This window comes from Cervus elaphus, chromosome 15 (genome assembly GCF_910594005.1).
Source record: "Cervus elaphus chromosome 15, mCerEla1.1, whole genome shotgun sequence".
In the NCBI taxonomy this organism is placed as follows: domain Eukaryota; kingdom Metazoa; phylum Chordata; class Mammalia; order Artiodactyla; family Cervidae; genus Cervus; species Cervus elaphus.
Genome location: NC_057829.1, coordinates 78915721 through 78928691, shown reverse-complemented (window position 1 = coordinate 78928691; position 12971 = coordinate 78915721). Strand labels below are relative to the sequence as shown.

Here is a 12971-nt window from a genome sequence, read left to right as displayed (position 1 = left end):
CAACTTTCCTCCACATCTTTTTGTGACTTGGTAGTTCATTTCTTTTTATTACTGAATGATAGCCATTGTCTGCATGAACCACAGGTGTTTTTTTTTTTTTTTTTTTTTGCATCCATTCACTTATGGAAGGATGTCTTCCTTTCAGCTTTGGTTGCTTTCGGTTTTTGGAGATTATAAATAAAGCTGTTATAAACATTTGTGTTGAGATTTTTTGTGGTGGATATAGCTTTTCAACTCATTTGTGAACATAGCTTTTCAACTCCTAAATACCTAGGAGTGCAATTGTTAGATTGTATTTTTGGTGTATAGTTAGCATTGTGAAAACTGCCAAACTGTCTTCCAAAGTGGCTATGCATTTTGTGTTCTCACCAGTAATGTATGAGGGTTCTCTGTATTCTCATCAGCTTTTGACATTGTCAGGTTTTTGGATTTTAGCCACTTTAATTGATGTGGAGTGATAGCTCATGGTTGTTTTAATTTGTAATTCCCTAGTAGCATATGCTGTTGAACACTTTTTCATATGCTTATTTGCCATCTGTGTATCTTCTTTGGTGAGAAGTCTGTTCAGATTTTTACTTATTTTGAAAACTGGGTTGTTTGCTTTCTTACTACTGATTTTTAAGAGTTCTCTATATGTTTTGTATGTAATTTTTAAAATCAGATATGTGTTTCACTGCATCTTTTTACACTTCAAAATGTCTTAATTTAGTCTTCATTCTTGGATAATTTTCCTAAGTATAATACTTTAGTTTGGCAGTTATTTTCTTTTAGCACTTTTACAATATTATTCCACTGCTAGTTGGCTTCTGTTGTTGCTGATGTGAAGTCTGTTGCCAGTCTACTGATTGTTTCTTTGAGCAACCTTTTAATTTTTATTTCAAATTTTTCTTTCTTTCTACTTAATCTGAGTAGTTTAAGGTTTCCCTGTTGTTTTCTATTCACTGATTTCACGGATATTTAGGTAGGATTTATTTTGAATTTCTCCTGTTTGGCAATAGGTATTATTCTGTCTTTTATCTGAACACCTGTACTTTTGTGTTGTTTGGAAAATTCAGTGATGATCTCTTCCAATATGTCTCTGTTCTTTCAGTTCTCTTTCTTTTAGACTTCTGTAAAACAGAGTTGTTACTCTTTCCTCAATTTCTCAGAACTGTGGATCCATAATTTTATTTCTGTATTTCTCTGAGTTCTTTAGGCCTGTCTTCCTAGTCATTCTCTCTTCTATGTTTCACTGAACTCATCTATGGAAGTTTTTATTTAAACAGTATATTTTCATTTTAGAATCTCTATGTTTTTAAAAAATCTTATTTTTTGGGCTGTGTTCTGTGGTTCCCATTTCTCTTTCTATCTCACTGAATGTGTATTTTTAAAAACTCACTTTCACATTCATCTCTTCTCTCATTCTTCCAGTTGTTGCTCCTGTCTATTTTGGAGTAGGTTTTAATATTGCAACTGTAAGTTTATCTGCAGTGACAATGGCTCTTCCTAGGAGTACTGCAGAAGTCTTGAAGGCAGTGTAACTTCGCATAAACAGAGTCAAGTCTGAAGTTTTGGAAGCATGTTTTGAAAATCTGAATAAAAACAGAGATCATTTCTTTTAAACTCCACCATCTATAAAAAGTCACTTAAGCAGAGAATGACTATTTGCCCCTCCCCCCCGCCCAAACAAATGCATATAAAATAACACATGTTCTTAATGGCTCTTCTTTGTGTTTCTCATTATTTCAGGAGAGAAGGTATTCATGAAAATAGGTGGTTTTTTTTTTAAATTGCAATATAGTTGATTTATAATGTTGTGTTAGAAAACAGTTTTTAATAACAGAGAGCCCCTTCAAAAATTGCTGCCTTCTTATTCCAGAAGTCAAATTCAAGACCATAGGCTCTTGAGGTAATCTCTATTACTTGGCTGGGCTCTATGGATTTTATGGGTTTGGAACTCACGCATCATGTGAAGAGCATTCTTGGGACTCCAGACTCTTAAAAGATTCAAGCTTCTTTTTGTATCTTGCCCCAGGCTAGTGAGCAGAGATACTCTGGGTCTCTTTTCAAGTTCTAGAACTGCTGGGTCTCTGGTTTCATGCAGGGAGGGCTTTCAGAGTTTTCTGGTCAAAGGTTTGCGACCATGGCAGCTGCTCCCTTGACATCCTTAACATCCTTTAACATCCCTGTAACAGTGTACATTGGAATCACCAATGTACATTGGGCTGTACACTGGAATCATTGGAATTCCATGTACATTGTACATGAAATGTACAATTCAATGTACATTAGAACCACCAGTGTACATTCGGCTGTACACTGGAATCATTGGAATTCCAGTGTACATTGCAATCAACTGGGAGCTTTAGTATCCTGAAACCTGCACCTCACCACAGAGATTTTTTTTTTTTAAGCTTCTAGATGATTCTAAATGTGCAACCCACATTTAGTAAGTTGAAAATTACTGCCTTATAAATATATGCCGAGGCTTCCCAGGTGACGCAGTGGTTAAAGAATCCTCCTGCCATTGCAGGAGACATAAGAGATGTGGGTTTCATCCCTGAGTTGGAAAGACCCCCTGAAGTAGGAAATGGCAACCTACTCCAGTAATCTTGCTTGGAAAATCCCATGGACTGAGGAGGCTAGCAGGTTATAGTCCATGGGGTCCTAAAGAGTCAGACACAATTGAGCATACACACATAAGCATGTGCCCAGTTCCCCGGACTTTTTCTAGCTTTCATGAGTCTTTGTTGTTGTTTTTGCATTTAGTATTTTATCTTTTGGGGGGGTCGGGGAGGAATTTATGTATCTGCATCTGTTCGGGTTATCGTATTGACCAGAAATGAGAGGCACATTTTAACCAATGTGTTTAGATAATCGGACTTAAATGGAAGGTTTCAAGAGCCCTCTCTGGCTTGTTGAATTCTTCGTGCGATTTTTAATTTCTCTGAAAAAGATAAGTCTTTTTCTGGAGCCCTTCCCTCTTCATTCCTTTCAGCATGTGTGCTTATCAAATATCTTTAATTAAAATGAATTTATAGTTTGGGGCTGCATTTGAGTTAGTGGCATTCTCTTCTTCTCCTTTGTGATATGAATATTTGAATATTTTCTGTGGTTGGAGATATATTCCAAAATAAGTTAGCTTTGGAGGGGGTACACATGGGAATTATGGACTTTTGGGAGGGGGGAGAAAGCTGATAGTTCAAAAATCAAGGTGAAAAGAAGTAATATTTAGAAAGGAGGTCATTTTTCTAGCTGATTTGAGAAATATATTTCTGAAGTGAAAAAGGAAGCAATTTTTGAAGGGATTCTTTGTTACTAAAGCATTTGCTTTCATAGATACTTTCTCTCCTGAAATAATCAAAGAATCAAATTAGGGCAGTTTTAAGGGTTTGTTTTATTTTATATGGATTAGGTCTTGGGGATAAATTGTCATTATCTGTGAAAGTGACTTTTTATAAGAGGTGGAGTTTAAAAGGAACAATCTCTGCTTTTAGTCAGAATTTCAAAACAGGTTTCCAAAACTTCAGACTTGACTGGTCTGGTCTGTGTTGAGTTACATCTGCATGTAATTGTAACCATAGACACTTGTGTCCCTAAGTATGTACATCTGCAAATGATTGTATTTTCAATTACCAATGCACAGGTTGGGTTTTAGGCTATGTCTAAATAAGAATAGTGGAGAGATGAAGCAATTATCTGGATAATTCAAGCTAAAAAATAAGAGTCCCCCATATTATATCTTCACTTTTCTGGATATTTCACTTGAGAGGATGTTTTGATTGAAATCATCTGGGTAATTGCCTCAGTTTTCCACTTCACTTTGTATGTGTAAACACAGCTGTTGTATGATTGACTTTTTTCTTCCAATTTCCATTTTGGAAAGCACCATTTTTCAATATCAAAACTCTTACTTGAACCTACTTTTCATATACTTGGGTACTCTCTGCCTTCCAGGGGAAATAGCTGGGTAGCAGGTTGATTTTCCTGCCCCTGATGTTGAAGGAGCTTCTTTCTGAATCGAGTGATATTTCTAGCTAACCTCTAGAGAAATCAGATGTCTAGCCAGTGCTGTCAAGTCCTGTACATTAAAAAAGCTTCGGTCTTCACCTGTATCTAACAATCACAAATAGCATGGCAAATACTCCTGTGTTTAGAAAAATATCCAATTTGACCATCCTATCAGTTCCAGATGGTACCTGCTTCTGATGAGCCTCTGTTTACTGCCAAAGTGGAGGCTCAGCCAATGCATTTTAATTCCATTCCCAAACTCATCTGCATTGTGCAGCAATACAGATTAATACCCATTGAGCTGCTGCTTGGATCAGCTGGGGATGCTAACACGGTCAAGGGGGACAATGATGAGATTCTCAGCTAGGAGGTTTCGAAGACCTTCAGAGACTCTGCATTGTTGCATCGGGGTGAAAGCACGATAAGAGCTGAGCAATTGTGTGGCTGAGATCTGTTTTGACAGATTTGGTTCTCCAGGGCACCTCTGTTTTCTCAGTCTCTTCCAGGCAATTTGAAATGCTTACAACCAGAGAGTTGGACCAAAGCATGGGGACCATGAACCTCCTGGTGACAGGTTCTTGGAAATGTGTGAATTCATTTTGCCCCCTGTTGTTGATTTTTAAAGTTCTTTAAGTTCTGGCAAAAAACACCCTGATACTACAATGTCTGAGAGTATTGTTTTTCAAAAATGCACATGTTTTAGAAATCCAGTGTGTCATGAAATTATAAATTATCCATTATGTGAAAATAGTTGCATCTTAAGTAAGGACTTGCTTTTGAGGATTGAGAGCCATTTTATTAATCACTTAAGTACTTTAGCACAATGGTTGAGAGCATAAGTTCTGGAACATATGGTTTTGTGCATGCCTGCTAAGTTGCTTCAGTTGTGTCTAGCTCTTTGAAACTCTGTGGCCCATAGCCTGCCGGGTTCCTCTATCCATAGGATTCTCTAGGCAAGAATACAGAAATGGATTGCCACGCCCTCCTCCAGGGGATCTTCCCAACCCAGGGATGGAACGCATGTCTCTTACATCTCCAGCATTGGCAGGCAGGTTCTTTACCTCTAGCACCACCTGGGAAGCCCCATATGGTGTGATACCAGGTCCCAACTCCTTAAGTCTTGGCTGGATAATTTTAACCTTTCTAAGCCTCTGTTTCATCATCTACAAAACAGGATGATCTTGACATACCTTTACGCACCTTATGAGATTGTCTTGAAGATTAAAAGCTTATTGTCTTCCCTGACATAGAGTAAGCACTCAGCTGGTTTCATTCATTTATTCCTTTTAGTCTACAAATATTTGTGTGGTTATGGAGAAACATAAGATTTAGTCTGTATCCTCTAGCAAGCTGCTCATGGCTAATGGGTTTGAAAGGCAGATGAAAGCTACCTGCGATACCCTATGATGAATGGTAGGCAGACATACCCTTTCTGGTTGTTTTCTGCCTATACGAAGACCTTCTTTTTTGCCACTCAAATGTCATTTATGTGTCCCTAAAAGGAAAATGTTCAAAGTGAGTCATTCACTCTTTGGGTTCTTTGGTTTTTGAGAGAAGCTAGGACTTAACCCCTTGAAGAGAAATCCATCTTTAGAAAACACCTCTTTGTAAATGTAGTTTTGTTTCTGTGTAGGGAAAAGAAAATAGCCATGGGTGCCAAGATTTTAGTCTTAATTTTTGCTGCCTGGGGAGATGGGTGAGGCATTGTCTGAGCCTAGAAAGAGTAATGCGAGGATAAAGCTGAGTAAGTGAGCCCAGGGTTGGGGGGTCTCACCATCCAGCAAGAACAGAGCTGTGGAGAAGTTAAGTCACAAGGATGGGAGTTAAAAGCAAGTGTGTTAGGTTAGCCTGGCAAAACAGTAGGAGCTTTGTTCTAGGATTTAGGATTATGGCAGCTGCTTCCTAAGACTCAAGTCACTTGGATTTTCTTGGTGGCTTGATGAACCAGATACAGAATATTTAAATGCAGTGGCTTCCCATTTTTTATAATATACCATGGAGAAATCAGACAAACACCTGCTGTAGATGCCTCTTTTTCTCTCGCTGAAGGTGAAGTGCTCTGATTTCCCGGATCCAGCAAGTCCTAAGAGACACATTGTGACCTTTTAGTCTGATGACCCTCAATTCATATAATGAGGATCCGTGCTAATAGGGCTCCACTGTGAAACATTTTCAAGGTTGCATTTATGGTTTTGCTCAGACTTAACTCTTCAAAAGTTTTGATAAATCCTGGGAGACTTGACTGTCGGCTTTGCTATTGTTGTTAGATTAAGAAAAAACCCAAATATAAATTATCTTTTAATGAAGACCAGTAACCTTCTTTTGTTGATGATGATACTTGTCTATAACAAGATAAATAATCATTTTAATTATTACCATGGCATGGGAAACTACCTTTTCAAAAGAATTTCATTCTAAGTACATGACAGACTAAATTAGCATTTAGGAAGTATGAAAAGGAATTCATTGTTAAGTTACGTTTTTATCTTATGTCCTATCTGACTTTCTTTCTTTAATTGAATGTTATTATTTTGGACCACATAATATTTGCTGTGGGTAAAATAACAATAACTCATTAGATTCACTGCCTCTGTATGAGATCAATAACAAAATTTCCATTATTTATTTTCCCAGAAGACCTTTAGACACTGCACTTCCAGCACGGTATAAAGGAAAGAGATTTTTATAATGATTTACTTTAAAAAGATTTTCACCTCTGATATATATCCGGCAAAGACCCACTAGAATTGCACTGTGATAATAATAATTATAAAACAAAAATGTCAAGAAATTGTTCTGTCGTGATCTGCATTTTGACTATATATGAAACCTGATAAATACAGGCATGCAAAGCATAACAGTGTTTAGACACAGGCTTTGTTCACACAACATTTATTAACATAATGTGTTAGAAAGAACTATGTCTATAAACATTTTTAATGGAAACCCACAAATTAAGATGAACGTGTTTGTTGACTGATTGGCTGGGTGTTGTCTGTCTCTTTCTCTCTGGACATCTTGGTAAAATGCATTTTTCTGTTTGTTTCTAAGATAGCTGAATGTGGCTCCTGATATTCCTGCTTTGAGATTTCTGTTCTACGTGTTTCAGGGTGAGCCCAGTTGAGGAAAATGAAAGGCAAACACATAATCTTCAGAAATTTCTCACTTTAGGGAAATTGCAAATGTTAATCCTATAGCTAGCAAGCTAGCCTTCAAGATGGGCAAAAATGATAGATTCTTTTTTGGTATTGCAACCTTTAAAAGGAATGGCTATTTGTTTTGCATGTCAATAGTTTGGAATTAAATGGGGAGGAAGAGATTGAACTATTCTGTCTCAGGAAAATCTGTAATGTCGCATGGATTTTAGATTAAATGGATTAGATTAGAATAATTGGAGAGGACATTATTTCTTCATTGAGCAGATGACAACCAATTAAGTTGTAATTCTGAGCCCTTGTTGAATAAATAACTCTTATTATCAAACACGACAGCAAAGGATCAGAGGAAGGATGGGTGTGTGTTTCTCAAGGCAGTCACTCACTTTCCAGAAATTTCACATGTATACAGAATACATATAGAGAATGTAGACGCAGCATGGTATATGTCACATTCTGAGTCGTTTTAAGTCTGGTTCATCTGAAGGCAGGCATCCCATGTCTTTGGAGGGGCTGGAAGGCTGAGTGCAGATGGTGATGTTTGTAATGTTCTCCTAACACAAGTCAGGAGAATTAAACCCTTCTGATACCTTGTGAGGTCACAGGGAGGTTACCTTCCTGGCCAGTGGTCCCTGGGGCCTGTAGTGTTGAAAGACGCAGCTTTCCTGCTGTCAGATACTTTACCTTCCCCGCAGCTGCTCACAAAGGCCTGTGAAGAAATCAGCTGTGTTTGAATGCACTTAATGTTGTATATAATTCTGGTGTTAAATTTATTGGACGGCTGAGCCGAACGTAAAACACAGTGTAAAAACAAGGCTACATGTGTCAGCTTTTTGGCACATTTGGAAGGAGCTGAAGGTTTGGGGGATGTCTGCATTATAGAGGAAAACCGGCTGTGAAGTCCGGGAGTGATCTGGAAGTTGGCTGTCTAATCCGCAGTGACGCTCAGATGTCTCACTGTGACCCCCGGGGTCTAGGCACAGGTGCTGTTTGGCCCCAGGAACTCTCATTTCCCACCTCCTTGTGACCTTCTTGAGCAGCCCTTTGGGGCTTTTGGCCAACAGAGGTGATGTTGCATCCATTCTAGGATATCCTTCATCCAGAGTCTGAATAGGATTAAATAATGTACACGGCTCCGGCAGGACCCAGGAATGGCTGCAGGTCTTTGTTCTGCTGTTACGATACAGTGTACGGAAGTAGATGTGGGTATCTAGAGAGTGAAGAATAGTGGTTATCAGTGAAGAATGCAGGAAAGAAAGAACAGAGTTGCTCCTCTTGCTATTTTTTCTTTTTTTTTTTTTTAATTTTTATATTTTTTGCAGTTTTGTTGGCTCATTAATCTACTCATAAAATATTTATTGAGTATCTGCTACATGCCAGGCATTGTGCCGGGCAACAAATACAGCAAATTGCTTAAGAGTTTAGGCCTGAATCGAATCAACTTGAGTCCTTTCTCTGCCACATACCAACTGTGTGACTTGGGACAAGTCACTTAACCTCTCTGAGCCTTAAGTTTTCTCATCTGTAAAATATCATAATGTAAGCATCCATGTGTCTATCAGTAGAAGTGTGGTTAAATATATTCTGGTTCAATCACAGAGCGGAATACTATATAGCTATAAGAAAAGTATGAGATAGTTTTCTGTGTAAAGATCTCCAAGATAAGTAAACATTTCCAAGTGCAGAGCAACTTGTATAATATGCTACCTTTTATATAAAACATGAGGCTTTTATATACATCAGCTGTGGTTGGATACATAAGACATGAATAATAATAGTTATATGTGAAAGGCCTTCTCTTGTGGCTCAGTGGTAAGGAATCTGCCTGCAATGCAGGAGATACAGGAAATGCGAGTTTATTCCTGGGTGGGGAAGATCCCCTGAAGGATGGAAATGCAGGAAAGGAGGAAATGGTAACCCACTCCATTATTCTTGGCAGGAAAATCCCATGGACAGAGGAGCCTGGCAGGCTACAGTCCATGGAGTCGCAAAGAGTCAGACACAACTGCGTGACTAAGCGCGGCATGTATGTGAAAGGGGTATGGGAACTTGGCCTATGGGGGACTGCAGTGGGAGGGAGGCTGTACTATATGCCTTTATGTTGGTGTTTTTAAAAATATTTTTATACCATGTAAATATATTGCCTCTTATAAAATAATAATAGTAGAGCCTTACAAGTTAGTTGTGAGGATTAAATGAGATCATGCACCTCAAGTTCTTATCCAAAGCCTGGCTCAAAAGAAGCACAGGTTATGTTGCAGTGGTGGCAATGTTGAAACAAAGTTACAGGTAAGAAGGAAGCCTTTCCTGTGAAGTGGAGAAGGGATACTCACAGGATATTACTAATGGGGTGCCTGGGAAGGTATAAAACATTCTGGAAGCCTAGTTGAGATTGTTTCCTGAGTGTCTTGGGGAAGTGATAGGGAGCCTTGCAGAGGTGGTGACAAGACCATATACCTTCATATCCTTTCTTGATTAAATAAATGTGTCATTTAGTTCTAACAGCTGCTTCTTCCCTCATATGGGATACCCACAGTGGATATTTAATTTGTATATATATGGAGGATTTATTTAGTAGTTTTCACTAGTTGCTTGGTTTTAATCATATTTTCCCCCACCTCTGGGTCTGTTTTTCCTCAGATTACCTGCCTCCTGGAAGGCAGGAACCGTATTAATTTAGCTTGTTTTCTTCCTAGTGATTTGTTCTTACTTGGTAATTTTTATAAATACGAAACAGTATGTACTTTTCTCCTTTTGTATCTGGTCCTGGCAACCTTCTTTTTGGGAATGGAGGGAAAATTTTCCACCCGGGGCCCTGTTCCGTGCTGAAAGGAAATTGTTGTTCTCCGTTCTGTGGTTCCTGGCGAAGGCATTGCCTCCAGGCTCCTTCCGGGGAGTTGCTTGGTGAGGCAGGGGAGGGAGTGGCAGCCCCATTGTTTTGGGGCCCCTCCCCTCGGGGGACATTGGGTAGGGGTGGTTATCCTCAGCAGACACTAGGGGGCGCCCACGTTCATCTCCTGCTGGTTATGTGCCTGCAAAGTGAAAGTGAAGTCGGTCGTGTCTGACTCTTTGCGACCCCATGGACTGTAGCCTACCAGGATTCTCCATCCATGGGATTTTCCAGGCAAGAGTACTGGAGTGGGTTGCCATTTCCTTTTCCCGGGGATCTTCCCAACCCAGGGATCGAACCTGGGTCTTCTGCATTGTAGGCAGACGCTTTACTGTCTGAGCCAGCAGGGAAGTCCAGTGTGCCTGCAACAAATGCAGAAGCAAAGGTAAATAGGCTCTGGTCAGAATAGACGTGACCTTTATGGCTCCCTTCACTGGACTCCTCCTCTCTCACTGTCCTGAAGGGCAGTTGCAGAGCTCACAGGGGTGATGTCTTTCTCAGTTTACCCTTGAAGCCCTCCAGGTTCCTCTGTCCATGGGTTTCTCCAGGCAAGAATACTGGAGTGGGTTGCCATGCCCTGCCTCCAGGGGATCTTCCTGACTCATATCTCTTGCATTGGCAGGCGAGTCCTTTACCTCTAGCACCACCTGGGACGCCCTTGGGCTAGCATAACAAACACCACAGACTGGGTGCCTTGACCAATAGCGATGTGTTTCTCACTGGAGGCTGGGAAGGCCAAGATCAAGGTGCCAACAAGGTGTAGGTTTCATTCTGAGTCCTCTCCTCCTGGCTTGTAGGTGGCTGTCTTCTCTCTATGTGCTCACATCACCTCTTCGTGTCTGTTGGTGGTTGGGGGGTGGTTGGAATGTGGGGAGCAAGCTTTTTCTGGTGTCTCTTCTTCTAAGAGCTTTAATCTCAGCATGAGGGACCTCATCTCTACCTACCTACCTCCCAAAGGCCCCATCTGCAAATACCATCACACTGGGAGGTAAGGTACTAGCATGGTGTAGTTTGGGGGGAGGGTGGTCATAGACATTCAGTCTGTGAGAAGTGGACATCTGTCATTTTGGGGGAGGGAAAGTTGATGAAACCCATTCTGGTGGACTCTGCCATCTTACTCAGCGTGGGGCAGCCACTGGCTGGATCAACTTCTTTGGTTCGGATTGGGGTTCCAGGTACCGGGGGTGGGTTATGAGTTAGCAAAATGTTTGGATATTCAATCAGATGTGGTCAGCACCATTTCACTCATTGTTAGGGAGAGTACATGCACTTGGAGATTTATTTCTTAAGAAAAAGAAATCTGTGGATCAGAAAATGAAACTGATTAACAGCCTGGGGCTTCTTAGGAAATGATGCACTTTCAGGCAAGTTATAATGGCCGTTTCAGCTACACGTGTCTTCCCTTTGAGTGGCCTTGGCAAACCAGCTCCAAGGGTTTGGTGTGGTTTGGTTATCTGCTCTCTGAGAAGGATACAGATGATCCTGACTCAGTGGATCTGGAGCTTGAAGACTGATTTTCCTAGTGCTACTCTGGGTTAGTGGTGTGGGTCCTTGTGTAACCTCTGGGCTCCATGCAGAGGCCCTGAGTAATATAGTTTTTGTCTGTCTGTAGTATAACTTACATTACCGAGTATTTGTGTATATAAGGGGGACAATAAGAGATCAAATGCATAATCTAACAGAGGGCAGAGTTTACAGGCCCATGTCTATGAAGAATTAGCTGATCCTGGACCCCAATGAGTGGACCTCCCTTGAGTGAAATCTCCATTGCTATGTATCCTGAGTTTAAGGTATACTCTGGTCAGAATAGACATGACCTTTATACTCTGAGGGTTCAGAAATATCCATCTCAGGTGAAAAAGGCTGTCTAAATGTTAGAATTCTAGCCCTGATTTCCCCACACCAGTTGGAGCTGGTTTCTTCTTTATGTTTGTCCCTTTATATCGCTAGATCCCAAGATGCTCTCCAGTTAAACAAGTAAGTGGTGTGACTCGAGTCAAATGAGAATTAAATGAGTTTCTGTAGCTGGAAGTTCTTCCCAGCACTTTAAAAGTTACACTGGACAGGGAATAAAACAAGTCAGTGTGGGCATTTTCTTGAAAGGTAACCAAAAATCAGTGATAGTGGGGTCATCCGAGCACTTTTCTGGATTAGCACAAGAACTCTGCATTCATCAGAGCTGTAAATGTAAGTACAGTTTTACCTATTCCCAAAAAGTAAAGAGATTTAAAATGTTTATTTAACCCAGGGGCTGAGGAGCAAAACAAAAGGAACCATATCCAAGAGTGAATCGATTCACAGCTGCCCATTCCAGGCACCAGTTATAGTAAATAAAAGACTTTTCCCCAAAGCCATGTTAGTGAGGTTTAAGGAAAATAAATTATTTTTCCCCCTTTTATGTGAGATGGACTTTTATCCATAATTTGTGTTGGGGGAAAAAATGAAAAAGTGTGTTTGTTAAAAGAAGCCAGGCAAAGTAATCAGATTGTTCAGTTTTCAAAGAGGAAGCCATTTGGGCTGGACAGAAGGAGAAAGATGCTGATAGATTGGGAGTGTCTCACGGGTCGTGGCTCTGGGCGGGATGGAGAGAGGAGCCAGGTGAGCAATGGAGCAGGCAGGCTGTGTCTCCGTGGAGCCCTAGGTCTAGCAGGGCTCGGCGGGAGAGGGTCACAAGAGAGGAGAGTGAGTCCTGGGTCCTTAAACCAGGGAGACTCAGCATCCTAGCTGGGCCGGGCCAGGTTGCAGCAGTATCTGCCCAGGGCATCTGTGCAGGGAAATCATTGGATTGCTCTGAGATACTGGGGATTAATCCTGGGAACTCCCTAAGACAGGGAATCCTTATAATTTAACATGCTCACCCACTGCCAGGTGTACTCAGAAATCTGACTCACTCAATTCAATGTAAGTATACTTTTTGAATTATCACAAGACGGAAC

The 12971-nt window shown here is 40.5% G+C and overlaps 1 protein-coding gene and 1 non-coding gene across 6 annotated transcripts in view; one reads left to right on the top strand and one right to left on the bottom strand.

Annotated features, from left to right (window-relative positions):
* Window positions 1-12971, top strand: part of GFRA1 (GDNF family receptor alpha 1) — a 224586-nt gene that overhangs the window by 26985 nt on the left and 184630 nt on the right. The gene's annotated exons all lie outside the window — the stretch shown is intronic.
* Window positions 10314-10385, bottom strand: TRNAC-ACA. Its single transcript has one exon. It is a non-coding gene; the product is annotated as a tRNA-Cys (tRNA).